The sequence below is a fragment of the Camellia sinensis genome, chromosome 15 (assembly GCF_055761805.1).
Source record: "Camellia sinensis isolate YWXY chromosome 15, ASM5576180v1, whole genome shotgun sequence".
NCBI lineage: Eukaryota > Viridiplantae > Streptophyta > Magnoliopsida > Ericales > Theaceae > Camellia > Camellia sinensis.
The window spans coordinates 113,446,654-113,474,500 of NC_138975.1; the positions used below are offsets into that span (position 1 = coordinate 113,446,654).

At 40.5% G+C, this 27,847-nt stretch overlaps 1 pseudogene; it reads right to left on the minus strand.

The window, feature by feature from the left end:
• Positions 1–9,155: 9,155 nt before the first annotated feature.
• On the minus strand, positions 9,156–27,778 carry LOC145813919 (peptidyl-prolyl cis-trans isomerase pin4-like; annotated as a pseudogene).
• Positions 27,779–27,847: the final 69 nt, after the last annotated feature.

A 27,847-nucleotide genomic window follows, 5' to 3' on the forward strand; every position in this document is an offset into this window, starting at 1 on the left:
TTTTCTATGAACAACCGTTACTATTTTGCCATTTTCTTTTTCCACACTTTGTATTTGGATGTGAGGCTAGAACCATTGGAAAGCTTATTTCTGGGGCTTCAATTTGGACACAAGAACAACCTAGAATGGAGTCCGGATAAGAGAGTTATGCCCATTTGAAGTTTTGGAATCTGTGCTGGAAGCTGGTCCGCTCGAGCGTGAAAATCGGCGCCTGAGCGGACTGCTCGAATTCAGCAGCTTAAAGACGTGATTTTTAGCTCATTCTTTGCATTTTCCTTTTCCTTCTTCATTCCTCTCACCCTAGGTCCGAAAACCCTAGGTTTTTGACCCAAAATACCTTCCATTCCTCTAAGATTTGGCCAAGATCCCTTGCCATAAAGTGAAGAAGGCTTGAAGCTCAACATTTTTCTACTGATTGGAATTCGGATTTGTGAAGGAATCTCATCAAAGCTTTGCTTTTTGCTTGATTCTTGAGGTAGGGATCCTAGTTCTTCTTCAATACTTGCATTAATAGATAGATTTGTGGTATTTTGATTATATAAATACAAAAGCTCCATTTTTGAGCATATAGTGTAATATCATGGAATTTGGGGTTTTAGGGTTTGAAATGTTGGGGGTTCTATTGTTGGGTTAATATGGTGGATTATGAACCTTAGGTGTGTAATCAAGGGGAAAATTAGAATTAAAAGTAGTGGTGAGAGAAGTTTTAATTTTTCTTGAAAGTCTTGATTTTTCTTGAAAACCCTAGGTTGATTCATGATGATAATTAATGATTTTTCCCAAATTGAAAATAGAATCAAGAAATTGAAAGGTTGAATTGTATATATACAAGTTTAATTGGATTTTGGATGTGTTTGAAAATTTTGTTAAAAATTAGCGATTGAACGTTTGCTATGGATATTGTAAATTATACTATAATGTGAAATGAAGATTGGGGAAATGATTTATTAATGATATGGTTGACATGAGCCTTGGGGTGAAATGATGAAATAAAGGTTTAGGAGTTCACCTTGAATTATGTTGATTATGTTGAATAGTGTTGATTATATTGAATTGGGTTGATTATGTTGAGTTGTGTTGAATAATGTTGAACCGAATTGTGTTGGACTATGATGAAATGTGTTTGACTCATGTTGAATTGTGTCGAGTTTGAGTTGTGTTGCATTGGGTCATGTTGAGTTTGAGATGAGTTGTGTTGGGTGGTGTTGTGTCGGTACCCGCGGGGGGAGTCGAAAGATGATACGGAATTTGTAATAAGATGATGAAGTGAAGATTTAAGAATTTTATTGTGTAATTAGAAAGTGATTTTATACCTCAAAACTAAAGGCCCAAATTTATATTTAACTCTAGTTATGAAGTTTATTTTGGAAAATGAGGATACTTCAATCAACATTAAATTTATGAAATTAAGTCTATGTTTGGTTAAAATGAGTGTGAATAATGATAAATGGGAGATTGTGAAATATGACGGTATTATATGCAGGAGTTGTATCAAAGAAATTAAATGTTGGAGATTTAATTTATAACCGTGGATAGTAATTGATAACCAATGTATTTTAAAAATTGAATTTGAAGACTTGATAATAATATGGAAAAGTAAAGAAATAGTTTGAACCCATGAATTGTGAACACTTTAAAGATAAATCTTTGTCTCTATGGATGTGTTGTTATATTTTTGTGTGACAAAACAATGAATGATTTAATAGATAATGAAGAAGGTCGTGGAACAAATTTGTACTTGTTATGTGAATGAAATTTTAATATATGGTGGATGTATATTGAATTAATGTGTTATGGAAATAATGGAAGATGTGTTGGCATTGTCCACTAATTGTAATAATGGATTGTGATGTTATCTTGGGATCCGTTTTCCGCCGTATTTTGAGCCGGCAAAGCGTGGCGCTTGAGATAGGTTCCGCCTTCCTTCCGGAGTAGCTCCTGGTAAAGTGTGTGGTATGTTGAGGTTCTGCGTTACTTCCGGCTTGTGACCGGTAAGGCTTGAGGTTCCGCATTCCTTCCGGCTTGTGACCGGTAAAGCGTGAGGTTCCGCATTCCTTCCAGCTTGTGACCGGTAAAGCATGTGACTCATGGAGATGACTTGTTATTGGATCCGGTGTTCGATATGAAATTAATTGAAAGAATGGAAAATGAAATGGTAATTGGATTAGGGATTGGTGTTGATACACTCAATGGATTGCTTGTGATTATAATGGAAGATAATGAGTTTTGTTTTGTAAATAATAGAGAAATTGAATTAAAAAGGGATTGTTATTCTTGTGTTATGCTTGTATTCTATTTGGTAATGCAAACGTTAATGTGAGATAATTGTTGGGCAAGTTGGAGTTGAGTGTATGAGGATTGTCTCCTTTTTGAACATAAAGGAAATTGGATCTTGACATTATGGAGTTATAGTGATTGGAAATAGTATAAGGGAAAATGGAAATGAAATGGGGAATATTTTGGGAATTGGTTAGTAATTTTTTTAAATGACATTGTTTCTTAAACATGTTTGTTTCACAAGGATCTATGGTTTTCTAAAGTTAAGGGATAATTTTTAATGGCTGGAGGTTTTTCTTAAAACTGTTTAAATAGTTTTGAGAAAAATGTACTTTACTTATGATATTTTGAAATTAGAAGATGTCACCCTACTATATGGTATCACCCTGTATGCATGATCATTTCTATCTATGTGTTAGTTATTGATTTAGAACTATGAGATTTCTACTGGGCATTCGTGCTCACCCCTTGTTGTTTTATCTTTTTACAGGAAGAAAATTTGGATTCATAGTTGAAGAGTTACGAAGTCCATAAGTCTGTTTGTGTAATCTCGTTGTGGATGTGAAGAAAGTAATGGTTGTATATTGATATTTGTATTTTATTCATTTGTAGCTTCACAATAGGAGATTGGCATGTATTGTTATCATTGTAATGTTCACTGAGAGAGAGAAAACATGTATCATTATATTTCTATTACTCAAGGGTAATGGATGTTTGAAAAAAAAATGGACCTAATTTTAAGGCTTTGGTAATGTTTTCGAGTAATTAAAATTGGGGCATGACATAAATCATACAAATAACCCTTTTGGTTGTCTAAAACTTGTTCAAAACTTGTTCAAATAGAGATCTTTGACACCAATCTTAAAACACTTACAACATGATGAAACAAATTGATGATTCTATGAAGGATGAGCCTATTGCCTAGGAAATACTTTTGTGAGATGATAAAAATGTCTTTTTGCGATGTATTATGAACTTTTAATTAGGGGTAATCTCGTGAATTACATAACACGTGGTAATAAGGTCACTCTTTCATAAATAAGAATCATTGATTTTCCTCTAATGGAAAAAGAAAGAGCATTTATGATAACCGTAACGATATAGAAATAAAAAATATATACCGAAAATATATGCATAATTATGTAATTGAATTATGAGCCTATCATTTTAAAATAAAAAATCTAATAAGATATCTTTTATTTACAAAAAGACCATCGACAAGTCACTTGTGGATATGTAGGAACATTATGGAAGAATAGAATTTCTGTTATCATAGTTTTCCGCTATTAATGATGCCTTTTGATTTGTTAATGAAAATTGATAGCACTGCCAAAGCGTGTCTATATATATATATAAAATTGTAAGATACTAAAATTCTGAAGGTGTTCAATCTAAAATCAATTAATATTAGGTGGAGGGTCTCTGAACTATATTAATTAAGTTTAAATTACTCAAAGAAATAATGTAGGACAATCCTCTAATACTACCTCACATGATTCTAAAAGGGAGGTTTGGGATGGAGTTCACTTTTTTCCCCTTTTTGGCACAGAACTTCAGATTGAAAAGATGCAAATATCAATGTAATTTTTCCTTTTGCTTGCTTATTCATGCATGCATTCATTTGATTTTTTTTTTTTTTTTTTTTTGGTTCTATAGACTCTATGCAATAATCAGCTTTTTTTTTCCCCTTTATTTATTTAAAATTTCAATTTTTTCATGTTTTATAGGCTCTAGAGTTGACACAAACTTGGAGGCATTAGGGAGGGAAATGGTAAGGCTATGTGGCGGTTTGCCATTAGCAATCACTGTGCTTGCTGGACCTTTGGCAGCAAAACATACATTAAGGAAATGTGAGATGGTATACTGAAATATTTGGTCACGTAAGTGGAGTGACGACCACAAACAACTCGACGATGGAGTATCAAAGGTGTTAGCTTTAAGCTACCATGACTTGTCATATCAATTGAAGCCATGTTTTCTTTATTTTTGTTTTCTTTATTTCAGCCACTTTTCGGAGGATTCTAAGATAGATGCTGAAAAACTATCACTTGTGGATGGCTGACGGTATCATGTCAACTGATGATAGAGAGAGATGAAACAATGATGGATGTGGCAGAACGTTACTTGGGTGCGCTAGCACAGAGGTGCATGGTTGAAGTACAGGTAGAGAAGTCTACTCAAAGGATCAAGTGTTGTCGCATTCATGACCTCATGCTAGAGTTGTGTTTGTCCAAGGCAAAAATAAACGATTTCTTGGGATCATTCATCTCCAATGCGAAATTGATCTAGTTGATTGCTTCTCCACCACATTAACAACTACTACTAAAATACGCAAACTTTTTGAATAGGGATGTCGAAAGAGTTGTCCTCCCTGACCTAGAGGTAACTCAACAGCTGAGATCAATATTATTCTTCACTCCAAGAAGCCACGAGGAAGACAAGCATTCGTTAGAATACTTGAACTCCCCTTTCAAGTACTTCAAATTGCTCAGGGCTTTGGATCTTGATAGATTTAAGTTTGATGAAAATTAGTCAAATCAATAGGGAACCTAATTAATTTGAGGTACCTGAGTTTTAGAAAATGTTTTATACCAAAGTGGCATTCATCTATCTGCAAGTTGGGATACTTGCAAACCTTGGATTTACAAGGTTGCATCATCTCAAGTGAAGTAATAGTCATGCAAGGATTGGAACCATTGAGGCATTTGTATGTTTCTTATAACTCAGATATTGGAAACAAATTCAAATTGGATGGCTTGTGAAATCTTGAAACATTAGAAGGGTTCGACACAAGGCCTGTGACGTCAATGATCTGTGCAAATTGATCAATCTTCAACAACTAAAAGAAGCAACTTTCTCGAAGAGGGACAATCAAGACCTTGCAGCATTCATCAACTATCTAAGCACCAGCGGAATCCACCTCTGGCAAACATCCTTATCAATTTATGTGTAACGCCCTAAAAATAAACCCATAAATCATACATTCATGATACAAGAAAGAGATATCATATTCCATACATCAGCGTATTAAGTACAGAAGTATTACATGTTGACAACAAAAGTAAATGCCCTACGGACTTATAACTTTCCAAGTCAACACTTGGGTTCAATTAAAGAAGAGTTCTAACTCTTTATACAAAATAAGCCCTTGGCTTGATTTACATGTAATACAAAAAGATAACAACAAAAAGATCCTTCAGCCTCTAAGCCTCCCAAGCTACGTCCTTGGAGGTGGCATATCACCTACACCTGAAAATGATGTCCTATAAAGGGTGAGTTAAATCCCAGTAGAGATACACTAAACCATATATGAGAAATAACTAAAACATTAGCATTCAATAAATGGTTAACACTTGTAAGCCAATTTACAACACATCCCAGTTCCATGACAAATACGTCCGTGTTTCATTCCATTTTCCTTTACTTATCCAATTCAAATTCATAAACATGGCTCATTATCTAGCCAATCAATTAAATGAGACTACAACTCATATTAAAACACTTCCATTATTCACAATTCAAATGAGACTACAACTCATATCAAAACATTTCAATACTTCAATTATCTACGTTATGCAAACGTAATTAGGATTTCAGGACTTTCACCCTGGACACTTTGGCCAACTTAGTTATCAATGGAGTCCATCCCCCATCTTCTCCCAAACAGGTTTGAGAGTACATCCCCTATCTCCTCCGAAACCCTGGAGTACATCCCCTATCTCATCCCAAACAAGATACATATGCAATGTATTTAAACAGTTTGTCATATACAATGATCAATCTAAGCACATATTCAATGTGTTAATTCAACCGTCATATTCAATGACTTATCCAATTGATTAGTTTCAGTTTTCCCTAATCAACATGCAATGTCTACAACAATCAAGACTATCCTCCACCGGTAGCCCAAAGCAGTTATTTCTAAACAGATATTAAATTCATCAAACAGATAAATTATCAACATTTTCATAGGTGAGTGATCAATCAATCCAACTACACCATTCAATCTCATAATTCCCCAATTTCATGATTTTCAACTCAATTTCACATTTTCCCAAATTAATTTATCACATTAATTAGGGCATTTTCCCCCTTTTTCAAATATCAACCCTAAGGCTCAATTTCATCAACTTAACAACAATAATCCCATTTTCCAAGATCTCACATACACATGGAGTTTAACAATTGAAACCCCCCCTTTTTATAACTTCAAAACAAACCCTAACTTTCCCAAAATTCCCATAATCCACCATTTATACAAAATGACTAAAATCTATGTCAAAACTCATAAGAAAGAGTAGGGTATCCCAACCTCAATTGGGGAGACTCAATGGAGAAGATGAAGAAAACTCGAGATGTTCCAAACCCAATGATTTTCGGATCAAAATGTAGTCCACACCAAGCTCCACACTTTTTACAAAGGGACTAGAGTAGATACACCCAAGAACCAAGTGTATTTCTAGAGAGAAGGTGTATGTAGAGGGAGAGAGAGTCCGATCTAGGGTTTGAGATGTAAAGAGAATCAAAAAGTGATGAAGGAGACTGCTGTTACGAACTGATATACTCGAGGCTTGCTCGAGCGAAGGATTGGTCGCTCGAGCGACCAGACACAGACAGACCTCGCTCGAGCCAACAACACGAAGCTTCAGGTATATAACCCAGAAGCACGCTCGAGCTCAGGAGTCCTCGCTTGAGCGAAGAAGCCCAAAACATACAGCTCGCTCGCTCGAGCGAAGGAAAGCTTGCTCGAGCCAAGAAACACAACCTTAACGTCCAAACTCAGACACAAACGCATACTCGAGTGCAAGAATTCTCGCTTGAGCCAAGAGACACAAACTCAAATCTCGCTCGAGCGACAAAAGCCTCGCTCAAGCAAAGACACCAAAAACTGGGCAGCAACACTTTGTTTCAAAACACATCCAACCTGTAACAAACCTGCGTAACACATCCTAAAACTCAAATACAAAGAATTTAAAGGATGGAAATGCAACTTATACAACAACAGACATCCACGAAACCGAGTCCGGAATACAATAACCAATGGAGGGGAAAACCGGGATCGCTATACTATGGATGCAATTTTTCTTCCGAAGAAGAGTTGATTCTTCTCAAACAATTGTTAGGGTGTCGGCATCTATACAAATTGACTATATGGGGACTTATTCACAAATTACCAGAGTACCAATGTTGCTCTCCTAGCCTCACTGAGTTAGCCTTATGGGAATGTGAACTTAAACAAGACCCTATGCCAACATTAGAGAGGCTACCCAACCTACAAAGCCTTAGTGTGAATAGAAATTCCTTTGTAGAGGACGAAATGCTTTGCTCTACTAATGGTTTCCCCAAACTCGAAACCCTAGAATTGTGTAGGTTGTCCCACATAAAGGAATTGAGGGTGGAAAAGGGAGCCATGCCCAATCTCTCTACTTTAACCATTGTTTGTTGTAGAGAGATGAAAATGGTTCCAGAGGGACTGAGATTCATTACTACCCTCCAAAAATTTGTAGTTAGTAGGATGAGTAAAACATTTTATAACAAGCTTCAAGGGGTCGATGGGGAATAATGAGAAGACTTTTACAAAGTGCGACATGTGCCTTCCATCAAAATTTGGTAGATTTCTAATTTCTAACTAATCCTTTCCGAGGTAATTTTAGTTTTCAAAATGAGTTACTTTCCCCTCCTATATTTGAGAACTTTTAAATAAATTTCTCTATACACCTATAAATACAAATATTTCTTCATAAAAAAAAAAAAGAATTACAAAGCGATTAGTAGGTGTAAGATAAATAAATAAATGAGATATTTAGAATCTACCCTTGTTTTTTTAATAGACACCCTCTCATTTTGATTATTTAAAAAAAAAAATCACATGGGAAGTCTTAAATAGCCTTGAAAATAATTATATTATAAATTTGTCTTGATATTCCAACAAGGCTAAACACCAAAAATATATAAAAAGCTCTGTACATGTCTGTACATTATTCCATATTTTGCATCTGAGTTTTATATCCTCAATGTTTATCAATGGAAAACCAATATGTCAAAAATTAGCTTTTTTTTTACTATGAACACAAATGTTCAACTTCCTTTTTTTTTTTTTTTGTCTCATCTTATTTAGAGAACCTTATTGGTTAAGAGAGACACTATGGTGATCATCACAAGGAGGTTTATCATCATAAATGAAACTATATGGGATCTCCTTCATTTTGAGTCTAATCTAAGGGGTAAAGAGTTATTTGTCCAAGGAAAAAAAAATCAAACTACTTATCAAGCATTCAACAAACCAAAATTAACAACTCTACAAGAGTTTTATCCTTGTCTTGGAGAACAAAATAATGTGATAATGATTTGCACATGTCGGAGACCATTTTGCATATGATGACCCCAAATCCTGCATATGACAAGCACAACTCTCCATAGAGTACCTTCACCTAAACTACGTTCTTCTTTAGTTAGACAGTTGATTAATTAATGTGTATGAGAGAGACGAAGACGGAGAGAGAGACTGTGTTCTATATATTCTGGAATGTGCATGAGGTGTTATGTTCCCCTTCTGATTATTTTTGTATAAACTTAACGATCAGTGGATTCCATGCCTAACCTTTGATTATCAAATGATTTTTAATAGAAAGTGGACTACAATGAAGACCAAATCCAGCAGCCAGAACTCTATAACATTTCAAATAATGACCTAAAAGAAAAAAAAAAAAAACTACTTATCAAACCAATGTCTAAAAAGGTGAAGCATCATTGAGTCAATTATGTTCTAAAAACCATGCCACAATCAAGCCAAAGTCTCACACAGATAAATACACAATGCTTACTTTGATTTCATGGTTAATAATCTGAGAGAGCCCAACTTTGAATGCCAAGTTCGATCAATTCTTCCTCCTTTCAGACAAGATAATGCGGTATCCATGCCTATACCATCAATAGCATAACAAAGTTAGCCGGTCTGAGCAACATGAACAGCATAAGATAGAGCTCAACACATGGTTAGCAGGTTTGCGGAGCAAAAATCAGTAATTAAAATATACGTTGGTTTAAATGGTGCAATGGTAGCTCCAACAGGTGTGCTAAAGGCAACATCCTGAAATGGGTCAGCCATCTTGCCACACTGAAACCATCCCAAGTCTCCACCCTTCTTCCTTGATGGACACTCTGAATATTCTACTGCTAGCTGGAAGGAAAAGATAGAAAAGCAACACAAAGAAGTCAGTGTTATGGCTCCTTCAAATTTTCCTGAGACAATATCTTGGCCAAAAATTCTCTTTAGAAGAATGTACAGAGAACATGCGAACCATTTTCTTACGCTCTTTTTGTTTCGGTGGAAAACATTTTCCAACGAAAAACATTTTGTATCATTCAAACTAATGTACTAATGATTGTTTTAGTGGTGGTGAGGTGGTGGTGGTAGGGTGACAGTGGTGGTGGAAAGAGCGGTGGTGGTGATGTGTTGGAGGTTGTGGCGGCGGTGGTGGCAGTGTGGTGGTGCTGTTTGTCACGACGACCTTGGTTGTTTCCAAGTTATCCGTGTGGCACTTAGATTGGTAGCCAATTCTATCTAGGTAATTTGGCAGGATGTGACATGTTGCTGGTGGTAGTGTGGTGGGATTGGTAAGACTTTAGTCTAAAAAATGTTTTGCATCTTTAAAAATGCAAACATTTTCTTCCCAAATAGGTTTATTTTTACCATAGAAAATATTTTTTGTTTGTAACGCCCTAAAAATTTACCCATTATATATATATCAATGACATGCCTTATTTAAAGAAAACACTTCAATAATTCATTATAATATTCATCAGAGTCTTACTAAACAAAAAAACATTACATGTAACATCAAATTAAATGCCCTAACGGCTTACATCTTTCCAAGCCAACACTTGGACACAAAGGAATGAGTTCTAACTCAAATATAAATAAAGCCCTAGGCTTGAGTGTTTACATGTACTAACAATAAAATAAAACAAATAACTAGAAATAGTCTTCAAAGTCCAAGTCCTTCCAAGCTAAGTCCTTGGAGGTAGCTTATCACCTGAACTTGAAAATGATGTTCCCATAAAGGGTGAGCCACAGCCCAGTAGAAATATACTAAACCACATATAAGCAATGAATAAAGCAATAGCATTCAACAGATGGTTAACCAAGATAATCAATTACTTCATTTTACAGTCTCATGACACTATTGTCTAAGATACGTTTTACTTTCCAACTTTATCATCATGGCTCAGAACCTGGCCAAACTTACAACAGTGAATTATATATATCATATTCACATTCTTCCAATATCAACAAACAAATGTGACTCAAGCTCAAATCAAAACATTTCATACTTCCAGATTGATACACATTTTAGTGCTGTATCAATAAAAACACTTCTATATAAATAAGCACACATAAAAGTGATGCTAATGGAGTCCATCCCCTATCTCCTCCCAAACAAAATCCGGTTTAGAGGTCCATCCCCTATCTTCCCCTAAACCGTGGAGTACATCCCCTATCTCCTCCCACACAAAACAATGTATGCAAATGTAATGCTCAATCAATACACGTATTTTCTGTATTAATGCAATAGTCAAATTTAATGACTTAACCAATGTGATTAGTTTCAGTTATTCCTAATCCACATGCAATGTCTACAACAATCACGACTATCCTCCACCGATAGTCCAAAACAGTTATTTCTAGACTGGAAATAAATATACCAACAATTCAACAGGCGAGTGATTTACATTATTCAGCTACACCATTTAATCAACAAATTTCCCAATTTCATGAATTTAACCAATTTCCCAATTCCCTTAAATTAATTATACAAATTAATTAATTAATACAACTAGGGTTTTTCCTAACATTTCCAAAGTATTCCCAACATATCAAAATACCAAAACTTAGAACAAAACTTATAGAATGGAGTAGGAAATCCCTACCTCGAAGAAAACAACCCAAATGGAGAAGATAGAGATGAATACCCAAATACCAATGTGCTCCAAATCGCCAAATGTTCAGATTAAATGAAAGCCCTCGACTCCCTCTATCTTTTTAATAAAGGATCTAAGGTAGAAACTCACTCTAAGTAGATCAATCCTAAGAGAGAAGGTGTGTAGAGGGAGAGAGAACTCGTAACTAGGGTTTTGGAATCTGAAAGTGTAAGAAAAACTGATCTGAAACACGCTGCTGCCTATTTAAACCTGACAGGCTCGCTCGAGCGAAGACTGGGTCGCTCGAGCGACCAGACACACGAAAAACTCGCTCGAGCGAAGAAAATCTCGCTCGAGCCAAGAATGCAATGCTTCAGGTCTGCAACCCTGCAGGACGCTCGAGCGACAGAATGCTCGCTCGAGCAAGGAACTCGAAAACAAACACCTTGCTCGCTCGAGCGAAGGAAATCTCGCTCGAGCTAAGAAACACAACTCTCATGTCTAGATCCCAAACGCAGTCTCTCGCTCGAGCGACCAAACCCTGGGTCGAGCGAAGTACCAAAAACAACATCTCGCTCGAGCGACCAACTCCTCGCTCGAGCGAAGGTCCAAAAATCTGGACAGCAACACTTGGTTTCCAACCCAACCAACCTGAAACAAACCTGCCCAACACATCCTATAACTCCAAATGAGAAAATAAAGGACGACAACAACAATTATACAATGACAGAATCTACGGAACCTAAGTCCGGGTACGATAATCAAATGGGAAAAGACCGGGGTCGCTATAACCTCCCCCCCTTAAAAGAATTTCGTCCCCGAAATTAAGCATAAGTTTGTAAAAAAACAAGTTTTTCTCAATTCCCAAAGATATTATATAACAATAATAAACAACTTGACCCAATACTGGTCACTTCATCTCTTTATCAAGAGGCATCTCACAATATATATTAAACAACATATATTTTAACATGCATTACTATTATGCATTATTCCCTTCAATGTTAACAATTCCCATATTATATTCAATTGCATAATATATACTTTCAACAATGTAATCAACATATGCAATGTTACATTAAACTTCTATAATGAAGCAAGTTTCAAGATACACCATTTACCGAAACATACTCAATGTTTTACAACTTAAAACATATGTAAGGCTCTTAAGTTCAACAATATTACAAAATCTAAATACAAGATTACAAATCGATAAACATGTCCGAGTATTTTTCGCGAACTTCCAACTCACGTTCCCAAGTGGCTTCCTCCACTCCGTGATGTTTCCACAAAACTTTGACCAAAGGGACGGTTTTGCCTCGCAAAACTTGATCCCGCCTATCCAAGACCCGAACCGGTCGCTCCTCATACGAGACATCCTCATCAACCACTAAATCGGTCCAATCCAACACATGTGATGGATCCGGCTCATACTTCCGAAGCATACTCACATGAAACACATCATGTACTCCGGACAGCTGCGGCGGTAAAGCTAAACGATAAGCAGCCTCGCCAATCCTCTCAAGGATCTCAAACGGACCAATGAACCGAGGGGACAACTTCCCGCTCTTCCCAAACCTCATCAAACCCCGTCTAGGTGATATCTTCAGAAAGACATGATCACCCACCTCAAACACCAAAGGTCTCCTCCTACGGTCGGCATAAGATTTCTGACGACACTGTGCTGTAACAAGCCTCTTACGGATAAGCTCAACTTTCTCCGTCGTTTCCCTCACCAACTCCGGACCCAACAGAGGTGCATCACCCACCTCGGCCCAACAAATAGGAGATCTACACGGTCGGCCATACAAGGCCTCAAACGGTGCCATACCGATACTAGACTGGAAACTGTTGTTGTTGGCAAACTCTACCAATGGCAAGTGCCTCTCCCACGACCCACTGAAATCAAGGACACAACCCCGAAGCATATCCTCAAGGATCTGAATAGTACGCTCGGACTGCCCGTCAGTCTGAGGATGATAAGCCGTGCTAAAAGTCAATTTAGTGCCTAAGGCACCCTGCAAACTCTGCCACAACCTGGCAGTGAAACGAGGATCTCTATCTGAGACGATCGTCACTGGGACCCCGTGCAACCTTACTATGTCCCGAATATATAAATCAGCAAAGATGATCTACCGAATCTCTAACACGCATAGGAATGAAGTGTGCTGACTTAGTCAACCGGTCTACAACCACCCAAACAGCATCACTACCCCGCTGAGTCCTCGGAAGACCTACAACAAAGTCCATAGTGACATGCTCCCACTTCCACTCGGCAATAGGCAAGGGTTGTAACAAACCCGCTGGCCTCTGATGCTCGGCCTTCACTTGCTGACAAGTAAGGCACTTAGATACGAAAGCTGCCACATCTCTCTTCATACCCCGCCACCAAAACTGGCGACCCAAGTCCCGATACATCTTAGTGCCTCCCGGATGCACCGCAAGGCGTGAATGATGAAACTCTCAGAGTACCTCCTCTCGACAAGACTCTGGCACAAACAGACGGTCTCGGTATCTCACACTCAGGTCGGGATACACCGTCAAACCCTTCTCAACCTTCCCACCGGAAATCTTCTCACGGAGGGTTTCTACCTCAAGGTTACCCCTCTGAGCCTCTAACACTCGAGTCACGAGTGTAGGCTGTACAACAACAGAAAACAAGGCCGCAGCCTCAACGGTTTCGCCCAGAAGTAAATTAAACTCCCCAAGTGCACCCAACATCTCCCATTCTCGGAAAGCTATGCTAGCTATGTCATCAACAGGTTTCCTGCTAAGGGCATCGGCCACCACATTGGCCTTTCCCGGATGATAATGCAACTCAAAGTCATAATCCTCTATGAACTCCATCCACCTCCTCTGCCTCAAGTTCAAGTCTTTCTGTGTAAAAAAATATTTCAGACTCTTATGATCCGAGAATACCTCGAATCTCTCACCATAAAGGTAATGCCTCCAAATCTTCAAGGCAAATATCACAGCTGCTAACTCTAGATCATGCGTAGGGTAATTCTGCTCGTGAATTTTCAACTGACGTGAGCCATAGGCAACTACTTTCCCTTCTTGCATTAACACACAACCCAGACCCTCTCGTGAGGCGTCACAATAGACTGCATAACCCAACCCTCTCTCTGGAATAATCAATACTGGAGCGGTGGTCAGTCTAACTTTCAACTCCTGGAACGAATTTTCACAAGTCTCACTCCATACAAATTTGACTCCCTTCCGAGTCAATCTAGTCAAAGGCGAAGCTAATCTGGAGAAATCTTTTACAAACCGGCGATAATACCCAGCTAACCCCAAAAACTGCGGATCTCAAACACACTCTTAGGCTGTGCCCAATCTTGCACTGCCTCCATCTTGGATGTATCAACAGACACCCCTTCCCTAGATACCACATGGCCTAAGAACTTCACCTCCTCTAGCCAAAACTCACACTTCTCAAACTTAGCATAAAGCTGATGGGCTCTAAGTAATTCAAGCACCACTCTCAAGTGTTCCTTGTGCTCTTCCTCTGAAGGTGAATAGATAAGGATGTCGTCCACAAAGACGACTACAAAACGATCTAAAAAATTCCCGAAATATCCGGTTCATCAAATCCATAAATACTGCAGGTGCATTGGTGAGCCCAAATGGCATCACCAAAAACTCATAGTGGCCATACCGCGTACGGAATGCCGTCTTCGGAATATCCTCCTCCCTAACTCTTAACTGATGATAACCCGATCTCAAGTCTATCTTCGAGAAACAACGGGAACCTTTCAACTGATCGAACAGATCATCTATACGAGGCATAGGGTACTTATTCTTAACCGTAGCCCGATTCAATTTCTGGTAATCTATACAAAGTCTCAAAGCACCACCTTTCTTTTTAACAAAGAGGGCCGGTGCTCCCCACGGCGAAACACTAGGACGTATATAGCCCTTGTCTAGTAACTCCTGGAGCTGAATCTTCAACTCAACTAACTCGGCTGGGGCAAAACGATAAGGTGCCATAGAAATCGGCGCCGTGCCGGGCACTAGGTCAATAGAGAATTCAATCTCTGGCAAACCAACAAGATCCTCGGGAAAGACGTCCGAGTACTCACAAATCACCCTTGGCAACACAATCTGAGTCTCATCATCCTCACTAATCGAAAGGTTAGCAAGTAGACCACTAAGCTCACTCCGTCCTTGCGGAACATACCCCGGTGGCAACACACTACCAACCCGGTCCCCTAGAAAATGAAAACACTCTCCGCTCACAGTACAACAAGTGACCCTCTGGCGGTAGCAATCAATAACTGCCCGGTATGACGATAACCAGTCCATACCCAAAATAACATCGAAGCCCCTCATAGGCATAACTACAAAGGAAAATGGGATTCTATGATCATCAACCTCTATATCACAACCCCTAACACCTTGTTTCAAAATCAATTCACCCCCAAGAGGTGACACTACACAAATAGGAGATGCTAACTGTGCTAACTCCAACTCCAAAACAGATGCAAATGCAGCAGACACAAAGGAATGAGATGCACCCGTATCAATCAAAACATTAGCAACCGAGTTGCAAAACAAAAAAGTACCTCTCACAACAGATGGAGCCGGTACAAGATCCTGCGCGGTAACAGCATACATGCGCCCAGACGACCTCTGATCAACCTGCTCACCCCTAGGAGCATAAGATTGCTGCACCGACTGAGACGATGAAGCCCCCTGATTGGCCCTCGAGGCCTGACCTGACTGAGCTGGCTGCTGACCCTGAATCTGCCTCAAACCAGATGCACCAGGTGTGCCACCCAATTGCGGGCAATACCTCTTCATATGCCCTGGCTGACCACACTGATAACACGAGAGTGGCTGGCCTCTACCCTGACTCTGGCTCTGAGATCGAGCCGAAGATGATGCTGCTCTCTGCACTCCTCCCCTCTGAGGACAAACTGGAGACTTGTGGCCCAGCTGGCCACACTTGAAACAGGTAATGTCTCCCTGACTGCCTTTCCCCGAACTAGCACTCGGCACAGGAAAAGTTGATCTAGAAAAGCTACCCTGAGACTGCTGAGGATTAAAACCCTTCTGTCTCCTACCATCACTCTGACCATCCTGACTCCTCTTAGAGCCCTTCTGTCCTTCCTCCTTCTCCTGCATCATGATTTCCATGTGGGCTGCAGCATCAACCATACGCCCATAATCCCGGATCATAGTTCCCCCAACTCTCAGCTTGAGGCCACGCCTCAACTTCTTCTCAAACTCAATACAACGGCGTTCCTCAGACGCCACCAACTCAGGTGCAAACCTGGACAAGCTAGTAAATGCAGCCTCAAACTCGGCCACTGAAGAACTCGCCTGCTTAAGCTGACAAAACTGGTCTCGCAGCTTCTCCCTGACTGCTGGAGATAAGAACTTCTCCTGGAAAGCATTCACAAAAGCCTCCCACGTACCTCCTATACGACCCTTTGTAAACTTCCACCACTGACCCGCATCCCCCTTCAACTGGAAAGATGCCAAGGTCACTTTCAACCCCTCGTCTTCGATGCCAAGCATCTCAAACGTCTTCATTGTCTGTTCGAGCCATTCATCTGCCTTAAGCGGCTCTTTAGGATCGCCCACAAATTCATCCGGATTAGACCGGAAGAACTCCCTCTTCAGAAAGGAAGGTCCTGCATCCGCAACAACAACCTGAGCTTGATTCTCAGCTCTGAGAATGCCTACTGACTACCTGAATGCCCCTGCTATCTCTCGGGCTAGAGCTCCCATAGCCTGCTGGCCTACTGGCTCGGCCACATTGGCCTGGCCAATTCCCTCCTGAACTACCGGAATCTCCTCTGGCACAGGCACCTCCTGCCTACCCGGCCTACCACGCCTACCGCGTCCTCGTCCTCGTCCTGACATCCTAATAAAGGGAACAAAGACGTTAGCACATTAATAAATGTGCCGAAACTAAACACTCGCGTCCTAATGCATGGGACAACAATAATTCATTCCACGTAAGCACATAATCACATAAGCACCTACGAATTTCATTCCTGGATAATGATAGTCCCAATGCGTTACTATAGTTCCGGTTGGAAGCAGCAGTGATCAAGTGCCTTTCCAACAAGACTACTAGAAACTCAAGGGTCCAATCAATATCCTAGAAACTACATTCCATACCCACATAATCACATAAACATGTTATCACATAAACATATAACATTACACCAAGTCTCTATCAGACGAGACAAACCCAATGTGATACTAATCACTTCCCACGTACCCAAAGTATTCAAACCCGGTACGCTCTGATACCAAGTTGTAACGCCCTAAAAATTTACCCATTATATATATATCAATGACATGCCTTATTTAAAGAAAACACTTCAATAATTCATTATAATATTCATCAGAGTCTCACTAAACAAAAAAACATTACATGTAACATCAAATTAAATGCCCTAACGGCTTACATCTTTCCAAGCCAACACTTGGACACAAAGGAATGAGTTCTAACTCAAATATAAATAAAGCCCTAGGCTTGAGTGTTTACATGTACTAACAATAAAATAAAACAAATAACTAGAAATAGTCTTCAAAGTCCAAGTCCTTCCAAGCTAAGTCCTTGGAGGTAGCTTATCACCTGAACCTGAAAATGATGTTCCCATAAAGGGTGAGCCACAGCCCGGTAGAAATATACTAAACCACATATAAGCAATGAATAAAGCAATAGCATTCAACAGATGGTTAACCAAGATAATCAATTACTTCATTTTACAGTCTCATGACACTATTGTCTAAGATACGTTTTACTTTCCAACTTTATCATCATGGCTCAGAACCTGGCCAAACTTACAACAGTGAATTATATATATCATATTCACATTCTTCCAATATCAACAAACAAATGTGACTCAAGCTCAAATCAAAACACTTCATACTTCCAGATTGATACACATTTTAGTGCTGTATCAATAAAAACACTTCTATATAAATAAGCACACATAAAAGTGATGCTAATGGAGTCCATCCCCTATCTCCTCCCAAACAAAATCCGGTTTAGAGGTCCATCCCCTATCTTCCCCTAAACCGTGGAGTACATCCCCTATCTCCTCCCACACAAAACAATGTATGCAAATGTAATGCTCAATCAATACACGTATTTTCTGTATTAATGCAATAGTCAAATTTAATGACTTAACCAATGTGATTAGTTTCAGTTATTCCTAATCCACATGCAATGTCTACAACAATCACGACTATCCTCCACCGATAGTCCAAAACAGTTATTTCTAGACTGGAAATAAATATACCAACAATTCAACAGGCGAGTGATTTACATTATTCAGCTACACCATTTAATCAACAAATTTCCCAATTTCATGAATTTAACCAATTTCCCAATTCCCTTAAATTAATTATACAAATTAATTAATTAATACAACTAGGGTTTTTCCTAACATTTCCAAAGTATTCCCAACATATCAAAATACCAAAACTTAGAACAAAACTTATAGAATGGAGTAGGAAATCCCTACCTCGAAGAAAACAACCCAAATGGAGAAGATAGAGATGAATACCCAAATACCAATGTGCTCCAAATCACCAAATGTTCAGATTAAATGAAAGCCCTCGACTCCCTCTATCTTTTTAATAAAGGATCTAAGGTAGAAACTCACTCTAAGTAGATCAATCCTAAGAGAGAAGGTGTGTAGAGGGAGAGAGAACTCGTAACTAGGGTTTTGGAATCTGAAAGTGTAAGAAAAACTGATCTGAAACACGCTGCTGCCTATTTAAACCTGACAGGCTCGCTCGAGCGAAGACTGGGTCGCTCGAGCGACCAGACACACGAAAAACTCGCTCGAGCGAAGAAAATCTCGCTCGAGCCAAGAATGCAATGCTTCAGGTCTGCAATCCTGCATGACGCTCGAGCGACAGAATGCTCGCTCGAGCAAGGAACTCGAAAACAAACACCTTGCTCGCTCGAGCGAAGGAAATCTCGCTCGAGCTAAGAAACACAACTCTCATGTCTAGATCCCAAACGCAGTCTCTCGCTCGAGCGACCAAACCCTGGGTCGAGCGAAGTACCAAAAACAACATCTCGCTCGAGCGACCAACTCCTCGCTCGAGCGAAGGTCCAAAAATCTGGACAGCAACACTTGGTTTCCAACCCAACCAACCTGAAACAAACCTGCCCAACACATCCTATAACTCCAAATGAGAAAATAAAGGACGACAACAACAATTATACAATGACAGACTCTACGGAACCTAAGTCCGGGTACGATAATCAAATGGGAAAAGACCGGGGTCGCTATAACCTCCCCCCCTTAAAAGAATTTTGTCCCCGAAATTAAGCATAAGTTTGTAAAAAAACAAGTTTTTCTCAATTCCCAAAGATATTATATAACAATAATAAACAACTTGACCCAATACTGGTCACTTCATCTCTTTATCAAGAGGCATCTCACAATATATATTAAACAACATATATTTTAACATGCATTACTATTATGCATTATTCCCTTCAATGTTAACAATTCCCATATTATATTCAATTGCATAATATATACTTTCAACAATGTAATCAACATATGCAATGTTACATTAAACTTCTATAATGAAGTAAGTTTCAAGATACACCATTTACCGAAACATACTCAATGTTTTACAACTTAAAACATATGTAAGGCTCTTAAGTTCAACAATATTACAAAATCTAAATACAAGATTACAAATCGATAAACATGTCCGGGTATTTTTCGCGAACTTCCAACTCACGTTCCCAAGTGGCTTCCTCCACTCCGTGATGTTTCCACAAAACTTTGACCAAAGGGACGGTTTTGCCTCGCAAAACTTGATCCCGCCTATCCAAGACCCGAACCGGTCGCTCCTCATACGAGACATCCTCATCAACCACTAAATCGGTCCAATCCAACACATGTGATGGATCCGGCTCATACTTCCGAAGCATACTCACATGAAACACATCATGTACTCCGGACAGCTGCGGCGGTAAAGCTAAACGATAAGCAGCCTCGCCAATCCTCTCAAGGATCTCAAACGGACCAATGAACCGAGGGGACAACTTCCCGCTCTTCCCAAACCTCATCAAACCCCGTCTAGGTGATATCTTCAGAAAGACATGATCACCCACCTCAAACACCAAAGGTCTCCTCCTACGGTCGGCATAAGATTTCTGACGACACTGTGCTGTAACAAGCCTCTTACGGATAAGCTCAACTTTCTCCGTCGTTTCCCTCACCAACTCCGGACCCAACAGAGGTGCATCACCCACCTCGGCCCAACAAATAGGAGATCTACACGGTCGGCCATACAAGGCCTCAAACGGTGCCATACCGATACTAGACTGGAAACTGTTGTTGTTGGCAAACTCTACCAATGGCAAGTGCCTCTCCCACGACCCACTGAAATCAAGGACACAACCCCGAAGCATATCCTCAATGATCTGAATAGTACGCTCGGACTGCCCGTCAGTCTGAGGATGATAAGCCGTGCTAAAAGTCAATTTAGTGCCTAAGGCACCCTGCAAACTCTGCCACAACCTGGCAGTGAAACGAGGATCTCTATCTGAGACGATCGTCACTGGGACCCCGTGCAACCTTACTATGTCCCGAATATATAAATCAGCAAAGATGATCTACCGAATCTCTAACACGCATAGGAATGAAGTGTGCTGACTTAGTCAACCGGTCTACAACCACCCAAACAGCATCACTACCCCGCTGAGTCCTCGGAAGACCTACAACAAAGTCCATAGTGACATGCTCCCACTTCCACTCGGCAATAGGCAAGGGTTGTAACAAACCCGCTGGCCTCTGATGCTCGGCCTTCACTTGCTGACAAGTAAGGCACTTAGATACGAAAGCTGCCACATCTCTCTTCATACCCCGCCACCAAAACTGGCGACCCAAGTCCCGATACATCTTAGTGCCTCCCGGATGCACCGCAAGGCGTGAATGATGAAACTCTCGGAGTACCTCCTCTCGACAAGACTCTGGCACAAACAGACGGTCTCGGTATCTCACACTCAGGTCGGGATACACCGTCAAACCCTTCTCAACCTTCCCACCGGAAATCTTCTCACGGAGGGTTTCTACCTCAAGGTTACCCCTCTGAGCCTCTAACACTCGAGTCACGAGTGTAGGCTGTACAACAACAGAAAACAAGGCCGCAGCCTCAACGGTTTCGCCCAGAAGTAAATTAAACTCCCCAAGTGCACCCAACATCTCCCATTCTCGGAAAGCTATGCTAGCTATGTCACCAACAGGTTTCCTGCTAAGGGCATCGGCCACCACATTGGCCTTTCCCGGATGATAATGCAACTCAAAGTCATAATCCTCTATGAACTCCATCCACCTCCTCTGCCTCAAGTTCAAGTCTTTCTGTGTAAAAAAATATTTCAGACTCTTATGATCCGAGAATACCTCGAATCTCTCACCATAAAGGTAATGCCTCCAAATCTTCAAGGCAAATATCACAGCTGCTAACTCTAGATCATGCGTAGGGTAATTCTGCTCGTGAATTTTCAACTGACGTGAGCCATAGGCAACTACTTTCCCTTCTTGCATTAACACACAACCCAGACCCTCTCGTGAGGCGTCACAATAGACTGCATAACCCAACCCTCTCTCTGGAATAATCAATACTGGAGCGGTGGTCAGTCTAACTTTCAACTCCTGGAACGACTTTTCACAAGTCTCACTCCATACAAATTTGACTCCCTTCCGAGTCAATCTAGTCAAAGGCGAAGCTAATCTGGAGAAATCTTTTACAAACCGGCGATAATACCCAGCTAACCCCAAAAACTGCGGATCTCAAACACACTCTTAGGCTGTGCCCAATCTTGCACTGCCTCCATCTTGGATGTATCAACAGACACCCTTTCCCTAGATACCACATGGCCTAAGAACTTCACCTCCTCTAGCCAAAACTCACACTTCTCAAACTTAGCATAAAGCTGATGGGCTCTAAGTAATTCAAGCACCACTCTCAAGTGTTCCTTGTGCTCTTCCTCTGAAGGTGAATAGATAAGGATGTCATCCACAAAGACGACTACAAAACGATCTAAAAAATTCCCGAAATATCCGGTTCATCAAATCCATAAATACTGCAGGTGCATTGGTGAGCCCAAATGGCATCACCAAAAACTCATAGTGGCCATACCGCGTACGGAATGCCGTCTTCGGAATATCCTCCTCCCTAACTCTTAACTGATGATAACCCGATCTCAAGTCTATCTTCGAGAAACAACGGGAACCTTTCAACTGATCGAACAGATCATCTATACGAGGCATAGGGTACTTATTCTTAACCGTAGCCCGATTCAATTTCTGGTAATCTATACAAAGTCTCAAAGCACCACCTTTCTTTTTAACAAAGAGGGCCGGTGCTCCCCACGGCGAAACACTAGGACGTATATAGCCCTTGTCTAGTAACTCCTGGAGCTGAATCTTCAACTCAACTAACTCGGCTGGGGCAAAACGATAAGGTGCCATAGAAATCGGCGCCGTGCCGGGCACTAGGTCAATAGAGAATTCAATCTCTGGCAAACCAACAAGATCCTCGGGAAAGACGTCCGAGTACTCACAAATCACCCTTGGCAACACAATCTGAGTCTCATCATCCTCACTAATCGAAAGGTTAGCAAGTAGACCACTAAGCTCACTCCGTCCTCGCGGAACATACCCGGTGGCAACACACTACCAACCCGGTCCCCTAGAAAATGAAAACACTCTCCGCTCACAGTACAACAAGTGACCCTCTGGCGGTAGCAATCAATAACTGCCCGGTATGACGATAACCAGTCCATACCCAAAATAACATCGAAGCCCCTCATAGGCATAACTACAAAGGAAAATGGGATTCTATGATCATCAACCTCTATATCACAACCCCTAACACCTTGTTTCAAAATCAATTCACCCCCAAGAGGTGACACTACACAAATAGGAGATGCTAACTGTGCTAACTCCAACTCCAAAACAGATGCAAATGCAGCAGACACAAAGGAATGAGATGCACCCGTATCAATCAAAACATTAGCAACCGAGTTGCAAAACAAAAAAGTACCTCTCACAACAGATGGAGCCGGTACAAGATCCTGCGCGGTAACAGCATACACGCGCCCAGACGACCTCTGATCAACCTGCTCACCCCTAGGAGCATAAGATTGCTGCACCGACTGAGACGATAAAGCCCCCTGATTGGCCCTCGAGGCCTGACCTAACTGAGCTGGCTGCTGACCCTGAATCTGCCTCAAACCAGATGCACCAGGTGTGCCACCCAATTGCGGGCAATACCTCTTCATATGCCCTGGCTGACCACACTGATAACACGAGAGTGGCTGGCCTCTACCCTGACTCTGGCTCTGAGATCGAGCCGAAGATGATGCTGCTCTCTGCACTCCTCCCCTTTGAGGACAAACTGGAGACTTGTGGCCCAGCTGGCCACACTTGAAACAGGTAATGTCTCCCTGACTGCCTTTCCCCGAACTAGCACTCGGCACAGGAAAAGTTGATCTAGAAAAGCTACCCTGAGACTGCTGAGGATTAAAACCCTTCTGTCTCCTACCATCACTCTGACCATCCTGACTCCTCTTAGAGCCCTTCTGTCCTTCCTCCTCCTCCTGCATCATGATTTCCATGTGGGCTGCAGCATCAACCATACGCCCATAATCCCGGATCATAGTTCCCCCAACTCTCAGCTTGAGGCCACGCCTCAACTTCTTCTCAAACTCAATACAACGGCGTTCCTCAGACGCCACCAACTTAGGTGCAAACCTGGACAAGCTAGTAAATGCAGCCTCAAACTCGGCCACTGAAGAACTCGCCTGCTTAAGCTGACAAAACTGGTCTCGCAGCTTCTCCCTGACTGCTGGAGATAAGAACTTCTCCTGGAAAGCATTCACAAAAGCCTCCCGCGTACCTCCTATACGACCCTTTGTAAACTTCCACCACTGACCCGCATCCCCCTTCAACTGGAAAGATGCCAAGGTCACTTTCAAGCCCTCGTCTTCGATGCCAAGCATCTCAAACGTCTTCATTGTCTGTTCGAGCCATTCATCTGCCTTAAGCGGCTCTTTAGGATCGCCCACAAATTCATCCGGATTAGACCGGAAGAACTCCCTCTTCAGAAAGGAAGGTCCTGCATCCGCAACAACAACCTGAGCTTGATTCTCAGCTCTGAGAATGCCTACTGACTCCCTGAATGCCCCTGCTATCTCTCGGGCTAGAGCTCCCATAGCCTGCTGGCCTACTGGCTCGGCCACATTGGCTTGGCCAATTCCCTCCTGAACTACCGGAATCTCCTCTGGCACAGGCACCTCCTGCCTACCCGGCCTACCACGCCTACCACGTCCTCGTCCTCGTCCTGACATCCTAATAAAGGGAACAAAGACGTTAGCACATTAATAAATGTGCCGAAACTAAACACTCGCGTCCTAATGCATGGGACAACAATAATTCATTCCACGAAAGCACATAATCACATAAGCACCTACGAATTTCATTCCTGGATAATGATAGTCCCAATGCGTTACTATAGTTCCGGTTGGAAGCAGCAGTGATCAAGTGCCTTTCCAACAAGACTACTAGAAACTCAAGGGTCCAATCAATATCCTAGAAACTACATTCCATACCCACATAATCACATAAACATGTTATCACATAAACATATAACATTACACCAAGTCTCTATCAGACGAGACGAACCCAATGTGATACTAATCACTTCCCACGTACCCAAAGTATTCAAACCCGGTACGCTCTGATACCAAGTTGTAACGCCCTAAAAATTTACCCATTATATATATATCAATGACATGCCTTATTTAAAGAAAACACTTCAATAATTCATTATAATATTCATCAGAGTCTTACTAAACAAAAAAACATTACATGTAACATCAAATTAAATGCCCTAACGGCTTACATCTTTCCAAGCCAACACTTGGACACAAAGGAATGAGTTCTAACTCAAATATAAATAAAGCCCTAGGCTTGAGTGTTTACATGTACTAACAATAAAATAAAACAAATAACTAGAAATAGTCTTCAAAGTCCAAGTCCTTCCAAGCTAAGTCCTTGGAGGTAGCTTATCACCTGAACCTGAAAATGATGTTCCCATAAAGGGTGAGCCACAGCCCAGTAGAAATATACTAAACCACATATAAGCAATGAATAAAGCAATAGCATTCAACAGATGGTTAACCAAGATAATCAATTACTTCATTTTACAGTCTCATGACACTATTGTCTAAGATACGTTTTACTTTCCAACTTTATCATCATGGCTCAGAACCTGGCCAAACTTACAACAGTGAATTATATATATCATATTCACATTCTTCCAATATCAACAAACAAATGTGACTCAAGCTCAAATCAAAACACTTCATACTTCCAGATTGATACACATTTTAGTGCTGTATCAATAAAAACACTTCTATATAAATAAGCACACATAAAAGTGATCCTAATGGAGTCCATCCCCTATCTCCTCCCAAACAAAATCCGGTTTAGAGGTCCATCCCCTATCTTCCCCTAAACCGTGGAGTACATCCCCTATCTCCTCCCACACAAAACAATGTATGCAAATGTAATGCTCAATCAATACACGTATTTTCTGTATTAATGCAATAGTCAAATTTAATGACTTAACCAATGTGATTAGTTTCAGTTATTCCTAATCCACATGCAATGTCTACAACAATCACGACTATCCTCCACCGATAGTCCAAAATAGTTATTTCTAGACTGGAAATAAATATACCAACAATTCAACAGGCGAGTGATTTACATTATTCAGCTACACCATTTAATCAACAAATTTCCCAATTTCATGAATTTAACCAATTTCCCAATTCCCTTAAATTAATTATACAAATTAATTAATTAATACAACTAGGGTTTTTCCTAACATTTCCAAAGTATTCCCAACATATCAAAATACCAAAACTTAGAACAAAACTTATAGAATGGAGTAGGAAATCCCTACCTCGAAGAAAACAACCCAAATGGAGAAGATAGAGATGAATACCCAAATACCAATGTGCTCCAAATCACCAAATGTTCAGATTAAATGAAAGCCCTCGACTCCCTCTATCTTTTTAATAAAGGATCTAAGGTAGAAACTCACTCTAAGTAGATCAATCCTAAGAGAGAAGGTGTGTAGAGGGAGAGAGAACTCGTAACTAGGGTTTTGGAATCTGAAAGTGTAAGAAAAACTAATCTGAAACACGCTGCTGCCTATTTAAACCTGACAGGCTCGCTCGAGCGAAGACTGGGTCGCTCGAGCGACCAGACACACGAAAAACTCACTCGAGCGAAGAAAATCTCGCTCGAGCCAAGAATGCAATGCTTCAGGTCTGCAACCCTGGAGCACGCTCGAGCGACAGAATGCTCGCTCGAGCAAGGAACTTAAAAACAAACACCTTGCTCGCTCGAGCGAAGGAAATCTCGCTCGAGCCAAGAAACACAACTCTCAGGTCTAGATCCCAAACGCAGTCTCTCGCTCGAGCGACCAAACCCTGGGTCGAGCGAAGTACCAAAAATAACATCTCGCTCGAGCGACCAACTCCTCGCTCGAGCGAAGGTCCAAAAATCTGGATAGCAACACTTGGTTTTCAACCCAACCAACCTGAAACAAACCTGCCCAACACATCCTATAACTCCAAATGAGAAAATAAAGGACGACAACAACAATTATACAATGACAGAATCTACGGAACCTAAGTCCGGGTACGATAATCAAATGGGAAAAGACCGGGGTCGCTATATTGTTGACTTTCATTTTTCATTGTACTAAACGCTAGAAAATAAGAAAAACATTTTCCCACCCAAACATATGGAACGTTAGTTAACTTTGAGCATGTTGTGTTCATGCAATTTCTTTCCAATGACCAGGTTTTTGTAATGTAGTACTTCAAAAACATTAAGTTGAAGAGATCATGATTATTTAGCACATTTTAGAAGGCTTGAAAGCAATTAAGTAACTACATGAAAATGACGAACCCCTTGAATACCTAAATAAAAACGAACTAAATACAATGAAAACAGGTTCACCATCAAGATCATAAATCATTACAAAAATATTAAATAGTCAAAAATGATCCCCTCAAAGTTCAAAACCATCCCATCTAAAAAATAAATAAAAAAAGTTCAAGACCAGAAATTGCTACTAACACAACCTTGACCAACAAGTGTAAAAGTTTTAAACTTAAATTTGTTAAAAAAGAATGAGAAAATGGAAATGGGAAAATCACCTTTGCGAACTCAGCAGGTGGAACCTTATCTCCATTACTAAATCAGACATCTTCTAGGTTCTTGTATGCTTCATTATTCTTCCCTTGCTTCTCACATAAGATATGCCTTGCTAAAACAAAATCCAAAACCCAGAGTCAAATACTAGATAAATTGCAGTTAAAATAACATAGAAGCTCCTGGAAAACAGATTAAGGGGAAGAAACAATCTTTGACATATGTGCAGGTGCCAAGCCCATCTGTCTTCGCATCTTTTCCTTTACCTTTTGAATATCACTTCCTCCAACTGACTCTTTTCCCTTTCTGTTTCCTCCTGACTCCTTTGCCTTTGAGTCCTTACCCATGACTCTTTAACCTTCTATATAAAACCACAACATGAAGACCTTAATGAACAAGGAGTGAGCACTGGAAGA